Source organism: Salmo salar, chromosome ssa09 (genome assembly GCF_905237065.1).
Source record: "Salmo salar chromosome ssa09, Ssal_v3.1, whole genome shotgun sequence".
Taxonomy (NCBI): Eukaryota; Metazoa; Chordata; class Actinopteri; order Salmoniformes; family Salmonidae; genus Salmo; species Salmo salar.
The window spans coordinates 90602107-90630064 of record NC_059450.1 but is presented as its reverse complement, the minus strand read 5'-3'; the positions used below and the strand labels follow the sequence as shown (position 1 = coordinate 90630064).

The following is a 27958-nucleotide window of genomic DNA, read 5'->3' as shown; positions in this document are numbered from 1 at the left end:
CTTATGATTTATTGACATCAATAAGTTACCATAGCTTTCACCTGGATTCACCTGGCCAGTCTATGTCATGGAAAGAGCAGGTGTTCCTAATGTTTTGTACACTCAGGAGAAAAGAGTGATAAAATAAAATGGGGAAAATAGAGAGAAGAAATTTAGGAGATGGAGTGAAGAGAAGGGTGGGGGGGTTGAGAGAGGGATGGGTGCACAGCGTCCTTGTCACAGTATTGTCTCTCCTCTCTTTTTCCCTCTCCTCCTCCTCTTTTTCACTTGTTTTTTCTGTATGTTCTGCTCAAGCATTGATTCTACTGCCTCTTTTCCCTTCTTCAACTACACCCTGCATCTGTCCCGAGACACTGAGACACACAGGGTACGGTAGCTGGCAACGTGTGCTCTGAGAAGAGACACACCCTGAACAGTGGAAGAAAGAGTGTTGTGCAGGTACTGAGAGCTGTTAGCTCGGTCCAGAGCGACAGAGACAGAAAGACAAACAGACAGACCGGAATTGAGCCGAGCCGGGCTGAGCTGGACTGGGATACTCTGGACTCTCCCAGAGCTCTCTTCAGCGACGGGCACAGGTAGGATGCCAGTTGAACGTGTGTGTGTGTCAGAGAGAGAGGGAGTGTGTGTGTAAGTGGTGCCATACTGCATACTCAGCAGTTTAGAAGGCTTCTGAGAAAGTTCCCCTCATTATGTAAAATGCCTACAGAGAAAGAAGAGATGTATTTCTGTACATGCTTGTCTGAATCTGTTCTGTACGCTATATGTGTGTGGCTATGATGGTGCATATAGAGGACATTAGTGTGGTTGTGAACATGGGGTCTATCTTATAGGGACCAACTGTTAGGCTACACAAAGGTTTCTGTTGAGTGGCTCTGTGTGCTGTGCACATTTCTATAACAAACTGGTGAGCTGGCAGGAACATGGAAATGAAGACAGCATTCATATGGCGTCTGTGGCATCAAATACTCAGAAACCTTAGCCAGTTTTTGTACTGAAACTATTCAGTTTTAGATTACCACGGGGAGTCTAAGGATTCTACCAATGTCTGATACGTCTTAACAAGAATTTAAGCTTTCTGCAAATATCAGATATGTTTATGTCCTGGGAAATGTTCTTGTTACTTACAACCTCATGCTAATCGCATTAGCCTAAGTTAGCTCAACCGTCCAGTGGAGGACCCACCGATCAGAAAGAACTCTGTCCCAACAGACATTCAGACTTTGTCTAAAGAAGGAAGTGGATTTTCAATACCCGTTGTGTCTCCCGTGATTAGTTCTACTTTTTGTCTAAGCTTTATGTTAGCAGGAAGTTTCTTGAAGTTTTAAGTGCTTCTTTTATGAGACAGGCCTAGGGTCCTTAGCCAGGGATTTTGACCCAACCCTAACCATAAGCTTACCCCTAGCCTCAACACTAACCCTAACCCTAGGCTCAACACTAACCCTAGCCTCAACACTAACCCTAACCCTAGCCTCAACACTAACCCTAGCCTCAACACTAACCTTAGCCCTAGCCTCAACACTAACCCTACCCCTCCCCCTAGCCTCAACCCTAACCCTCCCCCTAGCCTCAACCCTAACCCTACCCCTAGCCTCAACCCTAACCCTACCCCTAGCCTCAACCCTAACCCTCCCCCTAGCCTCAACACTAATCTTACTCCTAGCCTCAACATTAACCCTACCCCTAGGGGACAGTGAAACAGTGATCTGTAGAGGATAGGGGACAGTGAAACAGTGATCTGTAGAGGATAGGGACAGTGAAACAGTGATCTGTAGAGGATAGGGACAGTGAAACAGTGATCTGTAGAGGATAGGGGACAGTGAAACAGTGATCTGTAGAGGATAGGGGACAGTGAAACAGTGATCTGTAGAGGATAGGGGACAGTGAAACAGTGATCTGTGGAGGATAAGGGACAGTGAAACAGTGATCTGTAGAGGATAGGGACAGTGAAACAGTGATCTGTAGAGGATAGGGGACAGTGAAACAGTGATCTGTAGAGGATAGGGGACAGTGAAACAGTGATCTGTGGAGGATAAGGGACAGTGAAACAGTGATCTGTAGAGGATAGGGGACAGTGAAACAGTGATCTGTAGAGGATAAGGACAGTGAAACAGTGATCTGTAGAGGATAGGACAGTGAAACAGTATCGAGATAAGACAGTGAAACAGTGATCTGTAGAGGATAGGGGACAGTGAAACAGTGATCTGTAGAGGATAGGGGACAGTGAAACAGTGATCTGTAGAGGATAGGGGACAGTGAAACAGTGATCTGTGGAGGATAGGGACAGTGAAACAGTGATCTGTAGAGGATAGGGGACAGTGAAACAGTGATAACAGTGTAGGGTAAGAGAGGAGGGAACAGTAATTGAATTACTGGTGTTATTGATTTAACCAGATCAGCTTAGCAGGGGTCCCAGAGGCAAGCAACACTTCTCTAACTCTCTCATTAACATATACTGTGCTGGAGAACATTACTGTACAGTGCAGTAGATACCCTCATTCTGTAATGTAATTCTCTCTCCCTTCTACCCTTGTCCCTTACCCCTGCTGGGTAAAAGTTCAGTAGTTATATTCAGCAGGCTGCCTGCCAAAGAGCCAGTAGAGAAAGAGTACAACATTAAAGCAGTGTTTTACAGTGTGGCACGGCAGGGGCAGGGAGATGGGAACTGCAGCGGTGGCACTTTCCCTCTTCTGCCCTCTTCTGCTAGACCCCCCCCCCAGCCCCCCAGGGACCTATAGCGAGTCAGCACTAAGGATCTCTAGATGCCACCATGCATACATTTTTAATAGCAGGGAAAACATTAGCATGTGTAATTAAAACAGTAATTTATTCTCAGACAACTATTAGGAACCATGATCTTCCTCAGGAGTAAGCGGGCAGAAAGACAGCAACACACACACACACACACACACACACACACACACACACACACACACACACACACACACACACACACACACACACACACACACACACACACACACACACACACACACACACACACACACACACACACACCACACTGCACACTTTCTTCTGAAACACAGTAATTAGTCATCACTTGATTGCACTGGAGCTGTAATTTAGACAAGACATGGAGCGGAGTGCTGAAGTGTGTGAGTGTGAGTGTGTGTGTGTGTGTGTGTGTGTGTGTGTGTGTGTGTGTGTGTGTGTGTGTGTGTGTGTATGTATCCTGGTTACTCTGTATGTAACTGTCAGTCATGTCGTGTGTCTACAGTGAGCAATGGTAAACACTGAGTTAAACATTGGCTGGACATGTTCAAATATTGTCTGAGATCCCCCTGAGGATGATGGCTTGCTGTCCTGTTAGCCTACTTCTCTTCTCTCCATCCATCTCTCTCTCTCTCTCTCTCTCTCTCTCTCAATTCAATTCAAAGGGCTTTATTGGCATGGGAAACATATGTTTACATTGCCAAAGCAAGTGAAATAGATAATAAAGAAAAGGGAAATAAACAATCAAAAATGAACAGTGAACATGACACTCACAAAAGTTCCAAAAGAATTAAGACATGTCAAATGTCATATTATGTCTATATACGGTGTTGTAATGATGTGGAAATAGTTAAAATACAACAGGGAAAATAAATTACATAAATATGGGTTGTATTTACAATAGTGTTTGTTCTTCACTGGTTGCCCTTTTCTTGTTGCAACAGGTCACAAATCGTGCTGCTGTGATGGCACACTGTGGTATTTCACCTAATAGATATGGGAGATAATCAAAATTTGATTTGTTTTCAAATTCTTTGTGGATCTGTGTAATCTGAGGAAAATATGTGTCTCTAATATGGTCATACATTTGGCAGGAGGTTAGGAAGTGCAGCTCAGTTTCCACCTCATTTTGTGGGCATTGTTCACATAGCCTGTCTTCTCTTGAGAGCCAAGTCTGCCTATGGCGGCCTTTCTCAATAGCAAGGTTATGCTCTCTCTCTCTCTCTCTCTCTCTGTCTCTATCTACTAACCTGTCTCAGACCTTCGGGGGAAAGCTTCATTCTTTTTCATTAAACCACACTGATGGTGAAATGGCTCTGAGGGAAGATGATGTGTTTTTCTCTTTTACTGTGCTATCTAAAATCCTTATGAGTGTTATGGGGTCATGGATCGCTGATTTGGTGGTTTAATGGTTGTGTTGCGTTTGTGTGTGTGTTTAATAGTTCTGTATAGTCGGACCCCTGGGATGGGGGCTACAGGCCCTGTGAGACCAAGAGCTCTCTCTCATCCTCTCTCTTTGGGTCTTTATTGCTCTTTCTCTCTCTTTCACCAGCTCTGTATGTCTGTTTCTCTTTCTCTCTTTCTCTCTCTTTCACCAGCTCTGTATGTCTGTCTCTCTTTCTCTCTTTCACCAGCTCTGTATCTCTGTCTCTCTTTCTCTCTCTTTCACCAGCTCTGTATCTCTGTCTCTCTTTCTCTCTCTTTCACCAGCTCTGTACATCTCTCTCTTTCCCTCTCTTTCACCAGCTCTGAATGTTTCTCTCTCTCTTTCACCAACTCAATCCATCTCTAACACAATAGAACTACCATCTGTCTCTAATACAATAGAAATACCGTCTGTCTCTAATACAATAGAACTACCATCTGTCTCTAATACAATAGAAATACCGTCCGTCTCTAATTCAATAGAACTACCATCTGTCCCTAATAAAATAGAACTACTGTCTGTCTCTAATGCAATATAACTACCATCTGTCTCTAATACCATAGAACTACTGTCTGTCTCTAATACAATAGACCTACCATCCATCTCTAATACAATAGAACTACCATCTGTCTCTAATACAATAGAACTACCATCTGTCCCTAATACAATAGAACTACCATCTGTCTCTAATACAATAGAACTACTGTCTGTCTCTAATATAATAGAACTACTGTCTGTCTCTAATACAATAGAACTACCATCAGTCTCTAAAACAATAGAACTACTGTCTGTCTCTAATACAATAGAACTACCGTCTGTCTCTAATACAATAGAACTACCATCTGTCTCTAATACAATAGAACTACTGTCTGTCTCTAATACAATAGAACTACAGTATGTCTCTAACACAATAGAACTACCATCTGTCTCTAATATAATAGAACTACTGTCTGTCTCTAATACAATAGAACTCCCGTCCGTCTCTAATACAATAGAACTACCATCTGTCTCTAATACAATAGAACTACCATCTGTCTCTAATACAATAGAACTACCATCTGTCTCTAATACAATAGAACTACCATCTGTCTCTAATACAATAGAACTACCATCTGTCTCTAATACAATAGAACTACCATCTGTCTCTAATATAATAGAACTACCATCTGTCTCTAATACAATAGAACTACCATCCGTCTCTAATACAATAGAACTACCATCCATCTCTAATACAATAGAACTACCATCTGTCTCTAATACAATAGAACTACCATCTGTCTCTAATACAATAGAAATACCGTCTGTCTCTAATACAATAGAACTACCATCTGTCTCTAATACAATAGAAATACCGTCTGTCTCTAATTCAATAGAACTACCATCTGTCCCTAATAAAATAGAACTACTGTCTGTCTCTAATGCAATATAACTACCATCTGTCTCTAATACCATAGAACTACTGTCTGTCTCTAATACAATAGACCTACCATCCATCTCTAATACAATAGAACTACCATCTGTCTCTAATACAATAGAACTACCATCTGTCCCTAATACAATAGAACTACCATCTGTCTCTAATACAATAGAACTACTGTCTGTCTCTAATATAATAGAACTACTGTCTGTCTCTAATACAATAGAACTACCATCAGTCTCTAATACAATAGAACTACTGTCTGTCTCTAATACAATAGAACTACCGTCTGTCTCTAATACAATAGAACTACCATCTGTCTCTAATACAATAGAACTACTGTCTGTCTCTAATACAATAGAACTACAGTATGTCTCTAACACAATAGAACTACCATCTGTCTCTAATACAATAGAAATACCGTCTGTCTCTAATACAATAGAACAACCATCTGTCTCTAATACAATAGAAATACCGTCTGTCTCTAATACAATAGAACAACCATCGGTCTCTAATACAATAGAAATACCGTCTGTCTCTAATTCAATAGAACTACCATCTGTCTCTAATACAATAGAACTACCATCTGTCTCTAATACAATAGAACTACCGTCTGTCTCTAATACAATAGAACTACCATCTGTCTCTAATACAATAGAACTACCATCTGTCTCTAATACAATAGAACTACCATCTGTCTCTAACACAATAGAACTACCATCTGTCTCTAATACAATAGAACTACCATCTGTCTCTAATACAATAGAACTACCGTCTGTCTCTAATACAATAGAACTACCATCTGTCTCTAATACAATAGAACTACCATCTGTCTCTAATACAATAGAACTACCATCTGTCTCTAATACAATAGAAATACCATATGTCTCTAATACAATAGAAATACCATATGTCTCTAATACAATAGAACTACCGTCTGTCTCTAATACAATAGAACTACCATCTGTCTCTAATACAATAGAACTACCATCTGTCTCTAATACAATAGAACTACCATCTGTCTCTAATACAATAGAACTACCATCTGTCTCTAATACAATAGAACTACCATCTGTCTCTAATACAATAGAACTACCATCTGTCTCTAATACAATAGAACTACTGTCTGTCTCTAATACAATAGAACTACCATCTGTCTCTAATACAATAGAACTACCATTTGTCTCTAATACAATAGAACTACCATCTGTCTCTAATACAATAGAACTACCATCCATCTCTAATACAATAGAACTACCATCAGTCTCAAATACAATAGAACTACAGTCAGTCTCTAATACAATAGAACTACAGTCAGTCTCTAATACAATAGAACTACCATCTGTCTCTAATACAATAGAACTACCGTCTGTCTCTAATACAATAGAACTACCATCCATCTCTAATACAATAGAAATACCATATGTCTCTAATACAATAGAACTACCATCTGTCTCTAATACAATAGAACTACCATCTGTCTCTAATACAATAGAACTACCATCTGTCTCTAATACAATAGAACTACCATCTGTCTCTAATACAATAGAACTACCATCTGTCTCTAATACAATAGAACTACCATCTGTCTCTAATACAATAGAAATACCATATGTCTCTAATACAATAGAACTACTGTCTGTCTCTAATACAATAGAACTACCATCTGTCTCTAATACAATAGAACTACCATCTGTCTCTAATACAATAGAACTACCATCTGTCTCTAATATAATAGAACTACCATCTGTCTCTAATACAATAGAACTACCATCCGTCTCTAATACAATAGAACTACCATCCGTCTCTAATACAATAGAACTACCATCCGTCTCTAATACAATAGAACTACCATCTGTCTCTAATATAATAGAACTACTGTCTGTCTCTAATACAATAGAACTCCCATCCGTCTCTAATACAATAGAACTACCATCTGTCTCTAATACAATAGAACTACCATCTGTCTCTAATACAATAGAACTACCATCTGTCTCTAATACAATAGAACTACCATCTGTCTCTAATACAATAGAACTACCATCTGTCTCTAATACAATAGAACTACCATCTGTCTCTAATACAATAGAACTACCATTTGTCTCTAATACAATAGAACTACCATCTGTCTCTAATACAATAGAACTACCATCCGTCTCTAATACAATAGAACTACCATCTGTCTCTAATACAATAGAACTACCATCTGTCTCTAATACAATAGAACTACCATCTGTCTCTAATACAATAGAACTACCATCTGTCTCTAATACAATAGAACTACCATCTGTCTCTAATACAATAGAACTACCATCTGTCTCTAATACAATAGAACTACCATCTGTCTCTAATACAATAGAACTACTGTCTGTCTCTAATACAATAGAACTACCATCTGTCTCTAATACAATAGAACTACCATCTGTCTCTAATACAATAGAACTACCATCTGTCTCTAATACAATAGAACTACCATCTGTCTCTAATACAATAGAACTACCATCTGTCTCTAATACAATAGAACTACCATCTGTCTCTAATACAATAGAACTACCATCTGTCTCTAATACAATAGAACTACCATCTGTCTCTAATACAATAGAACTACCATCTGTCTCTAATACAATAGAACTACCATCCGTCTCTAATACAATAGAACTACCATCTGTCTCTAATACAATAGAACTACCATCTGTCTCTAATACAATAGAACTACCATCTGTCTCTAATACAATAGAACTACCATCTGTCTCTAATACAATAGAACTACCATCCGTCTCTAATACAATAGAACTACCATCCGTCTCTAATACAATAGAACTACCATCTGTCTCTAATACAATAGAACTACCTTCTGTCTCTAATACAATAGAACTACCATCTGTCTCTAATACAATAGAACTACCATCTGTCTCTAATACAATAGAACTACCATCTGTCTCTAATACAATAGAACTACCATCTGTCTCTAATACAATAGAACTACCATCTGTCTCTAATACAATAGAACTACCATCCGTCTCTAATACAATAGAACTACCATCTGTCTCTAATACAATAGAACTACCATCTGTCTCTAATACAATAGAACTACCATCTGTCTCTAATACAATAGAACTACCATCTGTCTCTAATACAATAGAACTACCATCTGTCTCTAATACAATAGAACTACCATCTGTCTCTAATACAATAGAACTACCATCTGTCTCTAATACAATAGAACTACCATCTGTCTCTAATACAATAGAACTACCATCTGTCTCTAATACAATAGAACTACCATCTGTCTCTAATATAATAGAACTACCATCTGTCTCTAATACAATAGAACTACCATCCGTCTCTAATACAATAGAACTACCATCCGTCTCTAATACAATAGAACTACCATCTGTCTCTAATACAATAGAACTACCATCTGTCTCTAATATAATAGAACTACCATCTGTCTCTAATACAATAGAACTACCATCCGTCTCTAATACAATAGAACTACCATCTGTCTCTAATACAATAGAACTACCATCTGTCTCTAATACAATAGAACTACCATCTGTCTCTAATACAATAGAACTACCATCTGTCTCTAATACAATAGAACTACCATCTGTCTCTAATACAATAGAACTACCATCTGTCTCTAATACAATAGAACTACCATCTGTCTCTAATACAATAGAACTACCATCCGTCTCTAATACAATAGAACTACCATCTGTCTCTAATACAATAGAACTACCATCTGTCTCTAATACAATAGAACTACCATCCGTCTCTAATACAATAGAACTACCATCCGTCTCTAATACAATAGAACTACCATCTGTCTCTAATACAATAGAACTACCATCTGTCTCTAATACAATAGAACTACCATCTGTCTCTAATACAATAGAACTACCATCTGTCTCTAATACAATAGAACTACCATCCGTCTCTAATACAATAGAACTACCATCTGTCTCTAATACAATAGAACTACCATCTGTCTCTAATACAATAGAACTACCATCTGTCTCTAATACAATAGAACTACCGTCTGTCTCTAATACAATAGAACTACCATCTGTCTCTAATACAATAGAACTACCATCTGTCTCTAATACAATAGAACTACCATCTGTCTCTAATACAATAGAACTACCATCCGTCTCTAATACAATAGAACTACCATCTGTCTCTAATACAATAGAACTACCATCTGTCTCTAATACAATAGAACTACCATCCGTCTCTAATACAATAGAACTACCATCCGTCTCTAATACAATAGAACTACCATCCGTCTCTAATACAATAGAACTACCATCTGTCTCTAATATAATAGAACTACTGTCCGTCTCTAATACAATAGAACTCCCGTCCGTCTCTAATACAATAGAACTACCATCCGTCTCTAATACAATAGAACTACCATCTGTCTCTAATACAATAGAACTACCATCTGTCTCTAATATAATAGAACTACCATCCGTCTCTAATACAATAGAACTCCCATCCGTCTCTAATACAATAGAACTACCATCTGTCTCTAATACAATAGAACTACCATCCGTCTCTAATACAATAGAACTACCATCTGTCTCTAATACAATAGAACTACCATCTGTCTCTAATACAATAGAACTACCATCTGTCTCTAATACAATAGAACTACCATCTGTCTCTAATACAATAGAACTACCATCTGTCTCTAATACAATAGAACTACCATCTGTCTCTAATATAATAGAACTACCATCTGTCTCTAATACAATAGAACTACCATCCGTCTCTAATACAATAGAACTACCATCCGTCTCTAATACAATAGAACTACCATCTGTCTCTAATACAATAGAACTACCATCTGTCTCTAATATAATAGAACTACTGTCTGTCTCTAATACAATAGAACTCCCATCCGTCTCTAATACAATAGAACTACCATCTGTCTCTAATACAATAGAACTACCATCTGTCTCTAATACAATAGAACTACCATCTGTCTCTAATACAATAGAACTACCATCTGTCTCTAATACAATAGAACTACCATCCGTCTCTAATACAATAGAACTACCATCCGTCTCTAATACAATAGAACTACCATCTGTCTCTAATACAATAGAACTACCATCTGTCTCTAATATAATAGAACTACTGTCTGTCTCTAATACAATAGAACTCCCGTCCGTCTCTAATACAATAGAACTACCATCTGTCTCTAATACAATAGAACTACCATCTGTCTCTAATACAATAGAACTACCATCTGTCTCTAATACAATAGAACTACCATCTGTCTCTAATACAATAGAACTACTGTCTGTCTCTAATACAATAGAACTACCATCTGTCTCTAATACAATAGAACTACCATCTGTCTCTAATACAATAGAACTACTGTCCCTCTCTAATACAATAGAACTACCATCTGTCTCTAATACAATAGAACTACTGTCTGTCTCTAATACAATAGAACTACAGTATGTCTCTAATACAATAGAACTACCATCTGTCTCTAATACAATAGAACTACCATCCGTCTCTAATACAATAGAACTACCATCTGTCTCTAATACAATAGAACTACCATCTGTCTCTAATACAATAGAACTACCATCCGTCTCTAATACAATAGAACTACCATCTGTCTCTAATACAATAGAACTACCGTCTGTCTCTAATACAATAGAACTACCATATGTCTCTAATACTATAGAACTACCATCCGTCTCTAATACAATAGAACTACAGTCAGTCTCTAATACAATAGAACTACCATCTGTCTCTAATACAATAGAACTACCGTCTGTCTCTAATACAATAGAACTACCATCCATCTCTAATACAATAGAAATACCATCAGTCTCAAATACAATAGAACTACCATCTGTCTCTAATACAATAGAACTACCATCTGTCCCTAATACAATAGAACTACCATCTGTCTCTAATACAATAAAACTACTGTCCCTCTCTAATACAATAGAACTACCATCTGTCTCTAATACAATAGAACTACCATCCGTCTCTAATACAATAGAACTACCATCTGTCTCTAATACAATAGAACTACCATCTGTCTCTAATATAATAGAACTACTGTCTGTCTCTAATACAATAGAACTCCCATCCGTCTCTAATACAATAGAACTACCATCTGTCTCTAATACAATAGAACTACCATCTGTCTCTAATACAATAGAACTACCGTCTGTCTCTAATACAATAGAACTACCATATGTCTCTAATACAATAGAACTACCATCTGTCTCTAATACAATAGAACTACCATCTGTCTCTAATACAATAGAAATACCATATGTCTCTAATACAATAGAAATACCATATGTCTCTAATACAATAGAAATACCATATGTCTCTAATACAATAGAACTACTGTCTGTCTCTAATACAATAGAACTACCATCCGTCTCTAATACAATAGAACTACCATCTGTCTCTAATACAATAGAACTACTCTCTGTCTCTAATACAATAGAACTACCGTCTGTCTCTAATACAATAGAACTACCATCTGTCTCTAATACAATAGAACTACCATCTGTCTCTAATACAATAGAACTACCATCTGTCACTAATACAATAGAACTACCATCTGTCTCTAATACAATAGAACTACCATCTGTCTCTAATACAATAGAACTACAGTCAGTCTCTAATACAATAGAACTACCATCTGTCTCTAATACAATAGAACTACCATCAGTCTCTAATACAATAGAACTACCATCTGTCTCTAATACAATATAACTACTGTCTGTCTCTAATACTATAGAACTACTGTCTGTCTCTAATACAATAGAACTACCTTCTGTCTCTAATACAATAGAACTACAGTCTGTCTCTAATACTATAGAACTACCATCCGTCTCTAATACAATAGAACTACAGTCAGTCTCTAATACAATAGAACTACCATCTGTCTCTAATACAATAGAACTACCGTCTGTCTCTAATACAATAGAACTACCATCCATCTCTAATACAATAGAAATACCATCAGTCTCAAATACAATAGAACTACCATCTGTCTCTAATACAATAGAACTACCATCTGTCCCTAATACAATAGAACTACCATCTGTCTCTAATACAATAAAACTACTGTCCCTCTCTAATACAATAGAACTACCGTCTGTCTCTAATACAATAGAACTACTGTCTGTCTCTAATACAATAGAACTACAGTATGTCTCTAATACAATAGAACTACCATCTGTCTCTAATACAATAGAACTACCATCCGTCTCTAATACAATAGAACTACCATCTGTCTCTAATACAATAGAACTACCATCTGTCTCTAATATAATAGAACTACTGTCTGTCTCTAATACAATAGAACTCCCATTCGTCTCTAATACAATAGAACTACCATCTGTCTCTAATACAATAGAACTACCATCTGTCTCTAATACAATAGAACTACCGTCTGTCTCTAATACAATAGAACTACCATATGTCTCTAATACAATAGAACTACCATCTGTCTCTAATACAATAGAACTACCATCTGTCTCTAATACAATAGAACTACCATCTGTCTCTAATACAATAGAAATACCATATGTCTCTAATACAATAGAACTACCATATGTCTCTAATACAATAGAAATACCATATGTCTCTAATACAATAGAACTACCGTCTGTCTCTAATACAATAGAACTACCATCCGTCTCTAATACAATAGAACTACCATCTGTCTCTAATACAATAGAACTACTCTCTGTCTCTAATACAATAGAACTACCGTCTGTCTCTAATACAATAGAACTACCATCTGTCTCTAATACAATAGAACTACCATCTGTCTCTAATACAATAGAACTACCATCTGTCACTAATACATTAGAACTACCATCTGTCTCTAATACAATAGAACTACCATCTGTCTCTAATACAATAGAACTACAGTCAGTCTCTAATACAATAGAACTACCATTTGTCTCTAATACAATAGAACTACCATCAGTCTCTAATACAATAGAACTACCATCTGTCTCTAATACAATATAACTACTGTCTGTCTCTAATACTATAGAACTACTGTCTGTCTCTAATACAATAGAACTACCATCTGTCTCTAATACAATAGAACTACAGTCTGTCTCTAATACTATAGAACTACCATCCGTCTCTAATACAATAGAACTACAGTCAGTCTCTAATACAATAGAACTACCATCTGTCTCTAATACAATAGAACTACAGTCTGTCTCTAATACTATAGAACTACCATCCGTCTCTAATACAATAGAACTACAGTCAGTCTCTAATACAATAGAACTACCATCTGTCTCTAATACAATAGAACTACCGTCTGTCTCTAATACAATAGAACTACCATCTGTCTCTAATACAATAGAACTACCATCTGTCTCTAATACAATAGAACTACCATCTGTCTCTAATACAATAGAAATACCATATGTCTCTAATACAATAGAAATACCATATGTCTCTAATACAATAGAACTTCTGTCTGTCTCTAATACAATAGAACTACCATCTGTCTCTAATACAATAGAACTACCATCTGTCTCTAATACAATAGAACTACCATCTGTCTCTAATATAATAGAACTACTGTCTGTCTCTAATACAATAGAACTCCCATCCGTCTCTAATACAATAGAACTACCATCTGTCTCTAATACAATAGAACTACCATCTGTCTCTAATACAATAGAACTACCATCTGTCTCTAATACAATAGAAATACCATATGTCTCTAATACAATAGAACTACTGTCTGTCTCTAATACAATAGAACTACCATCGGTCTCTAATACAATAGAACTACCATTTGTCTCTAATACAATAGAACTACCATCCATCTCTAATACAATAGAACTACCATCAGTCTCAAATACAATAGAACTACAGTCAGTCTCTAATACAATAGAACTACAGTCAGTCTCTAATACAATAGAACTACAGTCAGTCTCTAATACAATAGAACTACCATCCATCTCTAATACAATAGAACTACCATCAGTCTCAAATACAATAGAACTACAGTCAGTCTCTAATACAATAGAACTACAGTCAGTCTCTAATACAATAGAACTACCGTCAGTCTCTAATACAATAGAACTACCATCAGTCTCAAATACAATAGAACTACCATCTGTCTCTAATACAATAGAACTACCATCTGTCCCTAATACAATAGAACTACCATCTGTCTCTAATACAATATAACTACTGTCCCTCTCTAATACAATAGAACTACCATCTGTCCCTAATACAATAGAACTACCATCTGTCTCTAATACAATATAACTACTGTCTGTCTCTAATACAATAGAACTACAGTCTGTCTCTAATACAATAGAACTACCATCCAGCTCTAATACAATAGAACTACCGTCTGTCTCTAATACAATAGAACTACCATCTGTCTCTAATACAATAGAACTACTGTCTGTCTCTAATACAATAGAACTACCATTTGTCTCTAATACAATAATACTACCATCTATCTCTAATACAATAGAACTACAGTCTGTCTCTAATACTATAGAACTACCATCCGTCTCTAATACAATAGAACTACCATCTGTCTCTAATACAATAGAACTACCATCTGTCTCTAACACAATAGAACTACCATTTGTCTCTAATACAATAGAACTACCATCTGTCTCTAATACAATAGAACTACCATCTGTCTCTAATACAATATAACTACCATCCGTTTCTAATACAGTAGAACTACCATCTGTCTCTAATACAATAGAACTACTGTCTGTCTCTAATCCACATTCCTGTTTTTTATTATGATATCTGACCAAACAGCGATCTCCCCAGAGAGTGACCTCATAAACGTATGACCTTCCCACCTAATAAAAAGCAACACTTTCTATTGGTTGTCTGTCTGGCTGAGGAATTCTCCTCTGGTGGCGTGTCTCTGTCTGCTGACAGCTCTTTACCGTTTAATGCTATTGAGTTGTGTCACCTCTAAGTTATTATATGGAGACACACACACACACACACACACACACACACATTCCTTGGTGTACTGTATGTGTGTATATCTGTGGTGTTTTATAATGGCATTGATTTTATATTTCTTCCGATCCCTGCAAAACAGGAACGCACAGAAACATTGTTAATCAAGTGTATTTGACAGGAACGCACAGAGACCTTGGTAATCAAGTGTATTTGACAGGAATGCACAGAGACCTTGGTAATCAAGTGTATTTGACAGGAACGCACAGAGACCTTGGTAATCAAGTGTATTTGACAGGAACGCACAGAGACCTTGGTAATCAAGTGTATTTGACAGGAACGCACAGAGACCTTGGTAATCAAGTGTATTTGACAGGAACGTACAGAGACCTTGGTAATCAAGTGTATTTGACAGGAACGCACAGAGACCTTGGTAATGAAGTGTATTTGACAGGAACGCACAGAGACCTTGGTAATCAAATGTATTTGACAGGAACGTACAGAGACCTTGGTAATCAAATGTATTTGACAGGAACGCACAGAGACCTTGGTAATCAAATGTATTTGACAGGAACGTACAGACCTTGGATTAATTGAAAAATTATGAATTCTGTTTGAGATAGAATGTTTTCCTTTTGAATTTAGAAGGTTGTCCTTCTTTTCCATGTGTAGATATGTTGGATCAACAGAGAAGCTGCAAATTTGTCTGGTTTCTGTGAATTGATCCCCTCTCTCTCTCTCTCTCTCTCTCTCTCTCTCTCTCTCTCTCTCTCTCTCTCTCTCTCTCTCTCTCTCTCTCTCTCTCTCTCTCTCTCTCTCTCTCTCTCTCTCTCTCTCTCTCTCTCTCTCTCTCTCTCTCTCTCTCTCTCTCTCTCTCACACGCACACCAAGGACACACACTCCCTACCTACAAACACCCACACACACACACACTCCTCTCCATCCATCTCCCTGAAGTGATTGTTCCTCTCTTGTTACTTTATGTTCTAATCAATCAGCATTGAGTGAAACGCCAGTTACACTGGCCCATCAATAGCAGCTACAGACACATGCTAGAGTTATGGCACAAGCCTTCACTGCAAATTGTCATTAAAGTATTTTTTTCCTCTAAAGAAGAGGGGAAGGAGGGAGGACGGAGGAGAGTAATGGATAATCATAATAAGGTGCATATATTTAGCCATCCCATCGGTTTAATTGCTGCCGATTAATTTTCTCTGTGTGTGTGTTTGTGTGTGTGCTTCTGTGAGAGAGAGAGGTGGAGGGAGAGAGATAGATAGGGAGGGGGAGGGAGAGAGATAGATAGATAGGGAGGGGGAAGGGAGAGAGATAAATAGGGAGGGGGAAGGGAGAGATAGATAGGGATGGGGAAGGGAGAGAGATAGATAGATAGATAGATAGATAGATAGATAGATAGATAGATAGATAGATAGATAGATAGATAGATAGATAGATAGATAGATAGATAGATAGATAGATAGATAGATAGTTGATAGATAGATAGATAGATAGATAGATAGATAGATAGATAGATAGATAGATAGATAGGGAGTGGGAAGGGAAGGGAGAGAGATAGATAGGGAGGGGGAAGGGAGAGATAGATAGGGAGGGGGAGAGAGCTAGATAGGGAGGGAGGGAGGGAGGGAGGGAGGGAGGGAGGGAGGGAGGGAGGGAGGGAGGGAGGGAGGGAGGGAGGGAGGGAGGGAGGGAGGGAGGGAGGGAGGGAGGGAGGGAGGGAGGGAGGGAGGGAGGGAGAAGGAGAGGGGAGGGTTCTCCAACATTCCTGTCAGGTTAATCACTGATAGTTACGTGTAGATAAGCTCTAGGCCTTCATAACAGCTTAATCATAACAGCCTTTTCAGATGTGTAAATAACTGTTCATTCATCATTCAAACCTGTGTTTCATGTAAGGTGTTTCCAAACTTCCCTACTAAAACTTTCTAGACCTTGTAAAAACAAACTCTACTCAGTAAATATGTCGCAGTACATAAAAATCAATACAGTGTTATAATGTCATCTCTCAACAAGGATGGGCATAAATCTGTTTTATTACATCTCAAACACTTAGATAAAGTGCAAGGCCTCTGGATGTCGTAAAAAGTTTTTATAGGTTTTTATAAGTTTGCTGTCTTGTGATATTATAAAAACCTGTATTGAAGGCTGTTATTTATCTGTTCAGTGAGGACCTGGTAGAGAGACCTGTGGTAGAGATAGCTGTGGTAAAGAGACCTGTGGTAAAGAGAGCTGTGGTAAAGAGACCTGTGGTAAAGAGACCTGTGGTAAAGAGACCTGTGGTAGAGATAGCTGTGGTAAAGAGACCTGTGGTAGAGAGACCTGTGGTAGAGAGACCTGTGGTAGAGACACCTGTGGTAGAGAGACCTGTGGTAGAGAGATCTGTTGTTGAGACCTGTTGTAGAGAGACCTGTGGTAGAGAGACCTGTCGTAGAGAGCTGTATCTGAAATGTTTGAAGACTCTTCCTTCTCATCCTGTCTTTTCTCTAAGTTCTCCCAAGGGATTTTTGCTTCAAAAGCAACTGCCTTCCTCAGTGAGAACATGCTATATTTGGAAGAAAGAAAAAGTTTTGCAGTTTCTTCCCTCTTCCTCCTTTATCATTTGTACCCCCCCCCCCCCCCTGGGAGTAGAGTGTTGAGTGCTTGTTGTGCAGGTAGTTACTGTGCTTTGTAGTGTTGGCTTCACCAGAGACCGCACACACACACACACACACACACACACACACACACACACACACACACACACACACACAACTTGTGTTGAAGACTTGCAGTACTGAACACCACCTGTTGAGGGTGCTCTAACTATTATAATAATATTTTCTTGAGCCGATATGGCAGCTATACAGGGCTCTCTCTGTGTGTGTGTGTTGTACTGACTGAGTCCATTCAGGCTGTTCTCAGGTTGATGTGTAACCACGGTGACAGGTCTGGTATTCTAAAGGTCACCCACGGCAACATGACTCAGCTGACCACACACACACACACACACACACACACACACACACACACACACACACACCTCAGGTTGTTAGTGTGTTTGAAAAGGTTACTCCCCCTCACTCTGTGCTGTGTATTCTGACCTGGTGTGACAGAAAGGCTTCTGACACATGCAGAGTTTTTTAAAGGTTGTTTCAGAATGGTTTAGATCACTCTGACTGTGTTGAGTAAGATGTACGAATCATACAAATACAACTCTATCACAAAGTGCTTTGGTTACTTTAAAAATACGACCCTGATCCCTGATAACAGAGATGGAATAAGTGTTCTATTGGGATTTAGAACTGTGGAGACTCTCTGGTCTCCAGAGGTGGGACCACGTCACTACTATTCAAGTCTCAAGTCACAAGGTCCGAGTCTCAAGTCGAGTCCAAAGTAAAACAGGTCAAGACTTGAGTCAAGTCCAAGTCGTGCATTCTAAGAGCAAGTCGAGACGATTCACAAGTCTCAAGTCAAGTAAAAAAAAAATATATATAATAATAATAATATATATATATATATAATAATACAAATATGCAGTAGACAACATAATGAAAAGGGCTGTCTGGATGCCTCAATAAATACACAAAGACTTTGGGTTGAACAAGTCATTGCATATATATATATATAATATGTGTGTCTTTATTGAGGCTACCAGACAGCCCTTTTCATTCTGTTGTCTACTGCATATTTTTATTAGCCTATGTAATGGTGAAGTAGAGACCTTGTAGTCACCGTAAGGTCATGACATCAGCAGCAGGCAAAGCAGGTTGACATGCTCAGAGTGTACATTTATTTACAGGTCTTGGTGATCCAATGGTGAAAGAGCCATATCATACCAAATATACAAGTAGATTTACCAATCCTATCTGAACGGACACAGGTAGAGGGCAAGACTGGATAGCCTCCCCTTGAGAAACCAAATATACAAGTAGATTTACCAATCCTATCTGAACGGACACAGGTAGAGGGCAAGACTGGATAGCCTCCCCTTGAGAAACTAAATAGAATTTGTGTAACAGAGGAGCTCAAACAGGTCGGCCCCCAGGACCATACAATTACTCAATTGGCAATTACAACCAATACACTGGTTCTACAATGTAAAAGGCAATTTCCACATCCATTGTTACATTGGTACATTGGTCTTAATCAGACGTATTGATTATTAATGATATTTCAACACCACGTCTACATGGAACAATCATTTTCTTGTATTCAACGTTCTGACTGCAAAGCACGGACCGCAGGCCACGTAGCCTATTTCTATGTGCACTGAGGCGCGCTCCTACAGTATTACCCACAACCTGAATGACAGAGACATAGGTATCAGACACACGGAACTCCGACATAAGCGGGGAAATGTGAACAAAGGAAACCATACATTTAATTAAATAAACAAATTATACCGTATGAGTCTTGTGAACGTTCATCTGCACAGTAAACACCACACCCATTCAGACGGTAAGAAATGGTTGGCTAAATGTATCATAGGCTCATCAAACATGAAACAGAAATGTCTACGTGTTGCAATACACGATACGAGGATGGAATGATAAAACCAGCCACTGTCATAATTCATGTTAAACTATTTCCAAATGCAAGCTTCATAATTAAATATCAATTTCAAGCAATTGTTACATACCAAAAGACCAGCAGACCTATGTTAGTAAATGATGCCCCACTGCTGATGAGCTTGCAATGTAAACAGTTCATGTTCTTGATGGAGTTGCATATTTATTTATTATGGCAATCCTTTCTTCCTACAATTTGACATTTGCGCTGCAGTCGCTCCTATAGCTGTACAGAAAAAGCTATTTGTTAGCTCTCCGCCATGACCTGTGTTGATTGACAGTTTGCTGTTCCAATCAGAGTGCCGAGTGTGCATTTCACCAGCCAATCTGTTGCAAGTTGTTTTGCAAGGGCAATGCTGAGGCTACTCTCTCTGGCTGCGTGGAGAGTCATTCAAGTAGACTGTGCCACGAAATGGGTGACAAAACATTACAAAACCTGGCCAGATAAGTTAGTCAGTCTCAAGTCAAAGTTGAGTCCTGGGTCTTGAGGCTCCAAGTCAATTCTCAAGTAATACAGTTTCAATTGTTTAAGCACAATTTTGAAAACAGGGCCCGGTTTGTCAAAACACTACACACAATTAGCACAACCCTACACCAAAGTAGCACAACACTTCAGATCATTTGCAAAATGGAACACTATACACGACTTCATGAAAACAATATTTTGTTACCATACGAAACACACACATTTCATATGACTTCAATCTTTATGAACCAGTTACACACTGCTGTTGCTAACCTAAAACACTTTTAGTAAGTCTAATTGTCAGTGATTAGAGTACTGTAAATGAAGTACACAGAGAAAGTGCAACTATACAAACACTACACAAGACCAATGCTGCAGACTGAAGAAAATATCATTTATTTCTCTCCATATACCCAAATCAGTCAACATGTCAACATGGAGAATCACAACAAAACATGTCCCAGTTTTCATGCTACTACAGTAGTGTGCATAACACTGTTAGCTCAGCAAACAGACAAACGTAAAATACTGTATCCAGTACAGGTTACAATTACAGTAAATAACAACAACAAACATAAAAAATAATCTGAAAAAAACTGACTATTGTACAGAAAAGACTACAGTAAACATACTATACATTATCTCTTCGCCTAGCTGGATCTGGCCAGAGAATTTCATCAACATCACAAGCAATATCCTCATTAGCAAGACAACGCGGGAATAACCGTCTTGAATGTCGAATCCATCCTTGCGAGGTGTGAATGTGAGGTGTGTTGTAAGGGCCCATTTTGGCATGACGGAGGAGAACCCCATGCTGTGAAATGGCAGCGCAAAGCGTGATGTTACCCCCACGTTGCCCTGGGACATTGATTATAGCCCTGTGGCCAATGATATTTCTGCCGCTCCTTCTTGCTTTTGTGAGGTTGAACCCTGCCTCATCAATATATATGAATTCATGCAGGATTTCCTCAGCATCCATCTGCAAATCTCCCTGAAATACAGTGAAAGACAAGATTGTGTAGTTCAGGATAGGTCTAGTATACAGTCAATGTAAAAAAGTCATGTGTGCAGTATGCAACATCACAGTGCTAAAGTGAACAATACAAACCTCCACATACTCATGCCGCAGCCGTTTGACCCTCTCTGAATTCCGCTCAAAAGGCACTCGATAAAGTTGTTTCATTTGAACCTGATGTCTTTTCAGGATGCGTGCCAGTGTTGACAGAGACCTGATGGACATTATTGAAAATGGCATGGTCACCGATAATGTTGGCTTGTAGTTCTCTGAGCCTGATAGCATTATTGGCCAAAACCATGTTTATTATCTCTCTTGTTCTTGCGTGAATATGGGCCCCCTTCCTCCTTGTTGTTCCCGACCCTCAACGCTATGTAGAGAATAATACATGTAACTTACTGTACAATGTCACAGGAAGGGGTATCACAAGTGCTGATATGGTGCATACAATAAGCGTCTGATTACTGTAACTGTAGACAGATCTTCTTTTACCTGTTTTCCTGTCGAAAAGTCCTTATGACAGATGCCACTGTATATCTGCTAAGATTTGGCTGAACTCTCAGTCCAGCCTCCCTCAGCGTCAATCCGTGGTTCACAACATGGTCCACTAGTTTTGCACGAATGTCATTTGATAAGTTTGGTCCTCTTCTTCTTTGTGCACCTTCTCCTCCTGCTTCAGGTCTTCCTCGACCTCTGGCTCGACCTCTGCCTCTTCCTCTACCTCCTTCTCCTCCTCTGTGTACTCCTCCTCTCACCCTCACTCTTCTTCTGACTCCTTCCATTTTGGTTTAAGGCAGGTGAACCTACCTGCTGCATTTTTATAGTGCTTAAACCTGATTGGTGTGTGTACAATTTAGCAATCATGTGTTTGTGCACCTGATGGCTGTGTTTAACAGATTGGCTCATAGGTGTGGTAATTTGACAGTCAGTGCTTTGGAATTGCAAGGAAGTGACATCATGATATACTTCTGTGTCTGATGTATACAAGTGTGTTGAGTGTTTTGCAAATCACTGTGTGTAATGTTTTGCAAATAGTGTGAAGCTGACAATGTGCTTACAGTTGTGCAAATCTAGCCTTGTGTTTTGCTCCTTGAGTGTAAGGTTTTGCTAATTGTGGGAAAAGTAAAATTTTTGTGTGTAAGCAATCGTAAAAAACTGTAAAATGTGTGACTCCAGTCAGACTTACTGATGATTTGTTTTATTTTTACCAATGCAGTATTTTATGTGTTTTTCAGCCTTGGTTTTTATCCGCAGACTTTCACATTTTGGGTTAATTTAGTCCAAAATAAAAACAGACAAAAATACCATCAGATCTCTGGCTGTGTGCCTCAGGCAGAGAACAGTACCTAAGTGACTGTAGTGTGTGTGTGACTGTAGTGTGTGTGTGTGTGTGTGTGTGTGTGTGTGTGTGTGTGTGTGTGTGTGTGTGTGTGTGTGTGTAAGTAGAGGTCTACTGGACTGTAGTGTTTTCAGACATTGCACACTTAAGGGTAGAGACGGAATTGGAAACAACCTTGGTGATGTTTATCGTTGTTTTGCCTAAAGTAGCGCAGGCCACGTAGCCTATTTCTATGTGCACTGAGGCGCGCGCTCCAACAGTATTACCCACAACCTGAATGACAGAGACATACTTGGAAACAACCTTGGTGATGTTTACCGTTGTTTTGCCTAAAGTACTTTTCACTGACTGCACTTATTCCCTTTCGGTTCCTCTGACCTCCCCTCAATGCTTCCTGGTTATTTCTGCATCTATAGCCTCTTTTCCTGCTCTTGACAAACACAGAGAAAAATACAGCTCTGTTTTAAATGACTAAAGAAACCCAACAGAATGGAGACATTCGGATGTCCTTCTCTCCGTTTTAAGTAGGTCCTATCCACAGAGGCTTGTTGCTGTTTCAAGTGTCCTGTCATCACCTAGGTGACCGTTATTTGACTTTTTGGTTCACCGTGGTACACTCCCAAAAATTATTTTGGATGTCTTTAGGTTTTGCTCTTTCATATTTTGTTAATATTACACAATCAATTCATGTTTTAAGGCGGAATGAAATTGTCTCTTAGAATTTACCTTGGTGTAATCTGATGTGCACCAGATTCATTCATGTGGTGAAAGAGTTCGTCTTTTTGGTGGCAGAGCTTATTAGCATAATACTCAGCATGCACTGAAACTGTACATTTGTACATTAAGACCTTGGTCATTTAGCAGACACTTTTATCAAGAGCAACTTCAGTCAGAGCATTCAACTAAGGTATGTAAAAAAACACATGTAAAACATGTAACGTTACTGAGAATGACGTTGTAGTTAAACTGGTTAGTTCAGGATATGGCAAAGAAACTTATTGTGACGATTGTCGTAGAGAGGAGACCAAGGTGCAGCGTGGTAAGTGCTCATGATTAATATTTATTATAACTCAGAACACTAAATCAAAATAACTAACAAAGGAAAACGACCGTCACGTTCTGCAGGCTATACTGAGCTGTAAAAAACAAGATCCCACACTGAAGGAGGGAAAAAGGGCTGCCTAAGTATGATTCCCAATCAGAGACAACGATAGACAGCTGCCTCTGATTAGGAACCATACTCGGCTAAACACAAAGAAATAGAAAACACAGAATGCCCACCCCACACCCTGACCTAAACAAACAGAGAAAAACAGCTCTCTCAGGTCAGGGCGTGACACTTATGGATATGGCAAAGAAACTTATAGATGATTGAGAAGCAGGTGGGAGTGCAAAGTGTCCTGCTAAAATTGTTTCCATACCATTATTTATTTGAAATGAGACTTTAGAGTGTAAACTTTTAATTTTTTTATTTAGATGTTGAATGAATGATGAATGCAGCTCATGGAGCTAGAACAGACACAGTTGATTCATTTGGGAGGTAATTAAAACATGTTTCAATAACACAATTCAATGAAGTAGATCTGTTTTACTCATTTAATGTAAAAAATAACTTGTTTCCATTAGATGTAACTACTTTCCAAAATTGAATTAAGTAGATTCAAATACTTTTTGTTGTTGAATGTAACAGTGATGAGTCGCCATCACATATTACCCAGCATGCTCATGGTCCAGTGTGACCTTTGTTGACCTACAGGCAATGTGTCTGTGACAGGGAATCTGTCAAACATTACATTCACATCAAATATTCAGCTGGTTCAGAGTGCATCTTTGAGAACGAAGAAAGGCAGAGAACGAGAAGGTTATGTGTGTGTGTGTGTGTGTGTGTGTGTGTGTGTGTGTGTGTGTGTGTGTGTGTGTGTGTGTGTGTGTGTGTGTGCGCGTGAGTGTGTGTGATTTTGTCAGTGGCTCCGTCAACACGTACGCTCTATCATTTCCTCCTGATCATTCACACTGACATCATCTCTGAAATAAATACTACTATGAGAGAGGCAGTGAGGGAGAGAGAGAGACATGGAGGTAGAGAGGAAGAGAGGGGGAGAGACAGAGACATGAAGGGAGAGAGGGGGAGAGGGGGAGAGAGACATGAAGGGAGAGAGGAAGAGAGGGGGAGAGAGACATGGAGGTAGAGAGGAAGAGAGGGCAAGAGACAGAGACATGAAGGGAGAGAGGGGGAGAGAGAGACAAGGAGGGAGAGAGGGAGAGAGAGAGACATGGAGGGAGAGAGGAAGAGATGGGGGAGAGAGAGACATGGAAGGACAGAGGAAGAGAGGGGGAGAGAGACAAGGAGGGAGAGAGGAAGAGAGGGGGAGAGACACATGGAGGAAGAGAGGAAGAGAGGGGGAGAGACAGAAACATGAAGGGAGAGAGGGGCAGAGAGAGACATGGAGGAAGAGATGGGGGAAAGAGAGACATGGAGGTAGCGAGGAAGAGAGGGGGAGAGAGAGAGACATGGAGGTAGCGAGGAAGAGAGGGGGAGAGAGAGAGACATGGAAGGAGAGAGGAAGAGAGGGGGAGAGAGACAAGGAGGGAGAGAGGAAGAGAGAGGGGAGAGATAGAGGCATGGAGGGAGAGAGGAAGAGAGGGGGAGAGAGAGACATGGTCGGAGAGAGGCATAGAGGGGAAGAAAGAGAGAGACAGAGCGGAATGGGGGATGGGGAAAAGTACATTAGAAGAACTTTCTCCTTTTGTTTGTTTTCTGCAACAAACCACTGAGGCACCTGCCTACTTACCTTTCCTCTCAACCTGTCCTTCACCTTCACAGGTAAACACAACTTCATGACCTGTCCTTCATCTCCACAGGTAAACACAACTTCATGACCTGTACTTTGTCTCTACAGGTAAACACACACCTTCATGGTTCTCCCCTGTGTTCCAACCCCCTCAGAGTTCCAGAATGGGTCTGTTTATGGTAGCCTGGAGAGACTCAAATAAAGAAAACAACTACTACTTCAGGGTTATTGACATATTCCTAAAAGGTTGTGACTGGCAGCCTGGATCAATCTGCTGCACTTTATTTTAGTATTCCAAGACAGCCTGAGGGAGAGATGAACTTCTGAGGAGAAAAAGAGCCAGAGAAAGAGTGTGTGTGTTTATAAAGGTATGATGTGTTTATAAAGGTATGATGTGTTTTATAAAGGTATGATGTGTTTATAAAGGTATGATGTGTTTATAAAGGTATGATGTGTTTATAAAGGTATGATGTGTTTATAAAGGTATGATGTGTTTTATAAAGGTATGATGTGTTTTATAAAGGTATGATGTGTTTATAAAGGTATGATGTGTTTATACAGGTATGATGTGTTTTATAAAGGTATGATGTGTTTATAAAGGTATGATGTGTTTATACAGGTATGATGTGTTTTATAAAGGTATGATGTGTTTATAAAGGTATGATGTGTTTTATAAAGGTATGATGTGTTTATAAAGGTATGATGTGTTTTATAAAGGTATGATGTGTTTTATAAAGGTATGATGTGTTTATAAAGGTATGATGTGTTTATACAGGTATGATGTGTTTTATAAAGGTATGATGTGTTTTATAAAGGTATGATGTGTTTATAAAGGTATGATGTGTTTATAAAGGTATGATGTGTTTTATAAAGGTATGATGTGTTTATAAAGGTATGATGTGTTTATAAAGGTATGATGTGTTTTATAAAGGTATGATGTGTTTTATACAGGTATGATGTGTTTTATACAGGTATGATGTGTTTTATACAGGTATGATGTGTTTGTAAAGGTATGATGTGTTTATACAGGTATGATGTGTTTATAAAGGTATGATGTGTTTATAAAGGTATGATGTGTTTATACAGGTATGATGTGTCTATACAGGTATGATGTGTTTATAAAGGTATGATGTGTTTATAAAGGTATGATGTGTTTATAAAGGTATGATGTGTTTTATAAAGGTATGATGTGTTTTATAAAGGTATGATGTATTTATAAAGGTATGATGTATTTATAAAGGTATGATGTGTTTATAAAGGTATGATGTGTTTATAAAGGTATGATGTGTTTATAAAGGTATGATGTGTTTATAAAGGTATGATGTGTTTATAAAGGTATGATGTGTTTAATAAAGGTATGATGTGTTTAATACGGGTATGATGTGTTTATACAGGTATGATGTGTTTTATAAAGGTATGATGTGTTCATAAAGGTATGATGTGTTTATAAAGGTATTATGTGTTTATACAGGTATGATGTGTTTATAAAGGTATGATGTGTTTATACAGGTATGATGTGTTAATAAAGGTATGATGTGTTTATAAAGGTATGATGTGTTTATAAAGGTATGATGTGTTTTATAAAGGTATGATGTGTTTTATAAAGGTATGATGTATTTATAAAGGTATGATGTATTTATAAAGGTATGATGTGTTTATAAAGGTATGATGTGTTTATAAAGGTATGATGTGTTTATAAAGGTATGATGTGTTTATAAAGGTATGATGTGTTTATAAAGGTATGATGTGTTTAATAAAGGTATGATGTGTTTAATACGGGTATGATGTGTTTATACAGGTATGATGTGTTTTATAAAGGTATGATGTGTTCATAAAGGTATGATGTGTTTATAAAGGTATTATGTGTTTATACAGGTATGATGTGTTTATAAAGGTATGATGTGTTTATACAGGTATGATGTGTTAATAAAGGTATGATGTGTTTATACAGGTATGATGTGTTTTATAAAGGTATGATGTGTTTATACAGGTATGATGTGTTTATAAAGGTATGATGTGTTTTATAAAGGTATGATGTGTTTTATACAGGTATGATGTGTTTATAAAGGTATGATGTGTTTATACAGGTATGATGTGTTTTATAAAAGTATGATGTGTTTATAAAGGTATGATGTGTTTATAAAGGTATGATGTGTTTATAAAGGTATGATGTGTTTTATAAAGGTATGATGTGTTTTATACAGGTATGATATGTTTATAAAGGTATGATGTGTTTATACAGGTA

General features: G+C 38.3%; 1 long non-coding RNA gene across 1 annotated transcript; it reads left to right on the top strand.

Moving 5' to 3' along the window:
* Positions 1-204: 204 nt before the first annotated feature.
* On the top strand, positions 205-27487 carry LOC123744674 (uncharacterized). The gene is made up of 2 exons (XR_006771081.1): positions 205-575; positions 25822-27487. It is a non-coding gene; the product is annotated as an uncharacterized lncRNA (long non-coding RNA).
* Positions 27488-27958: the final 471 nt, after the last annotated feature.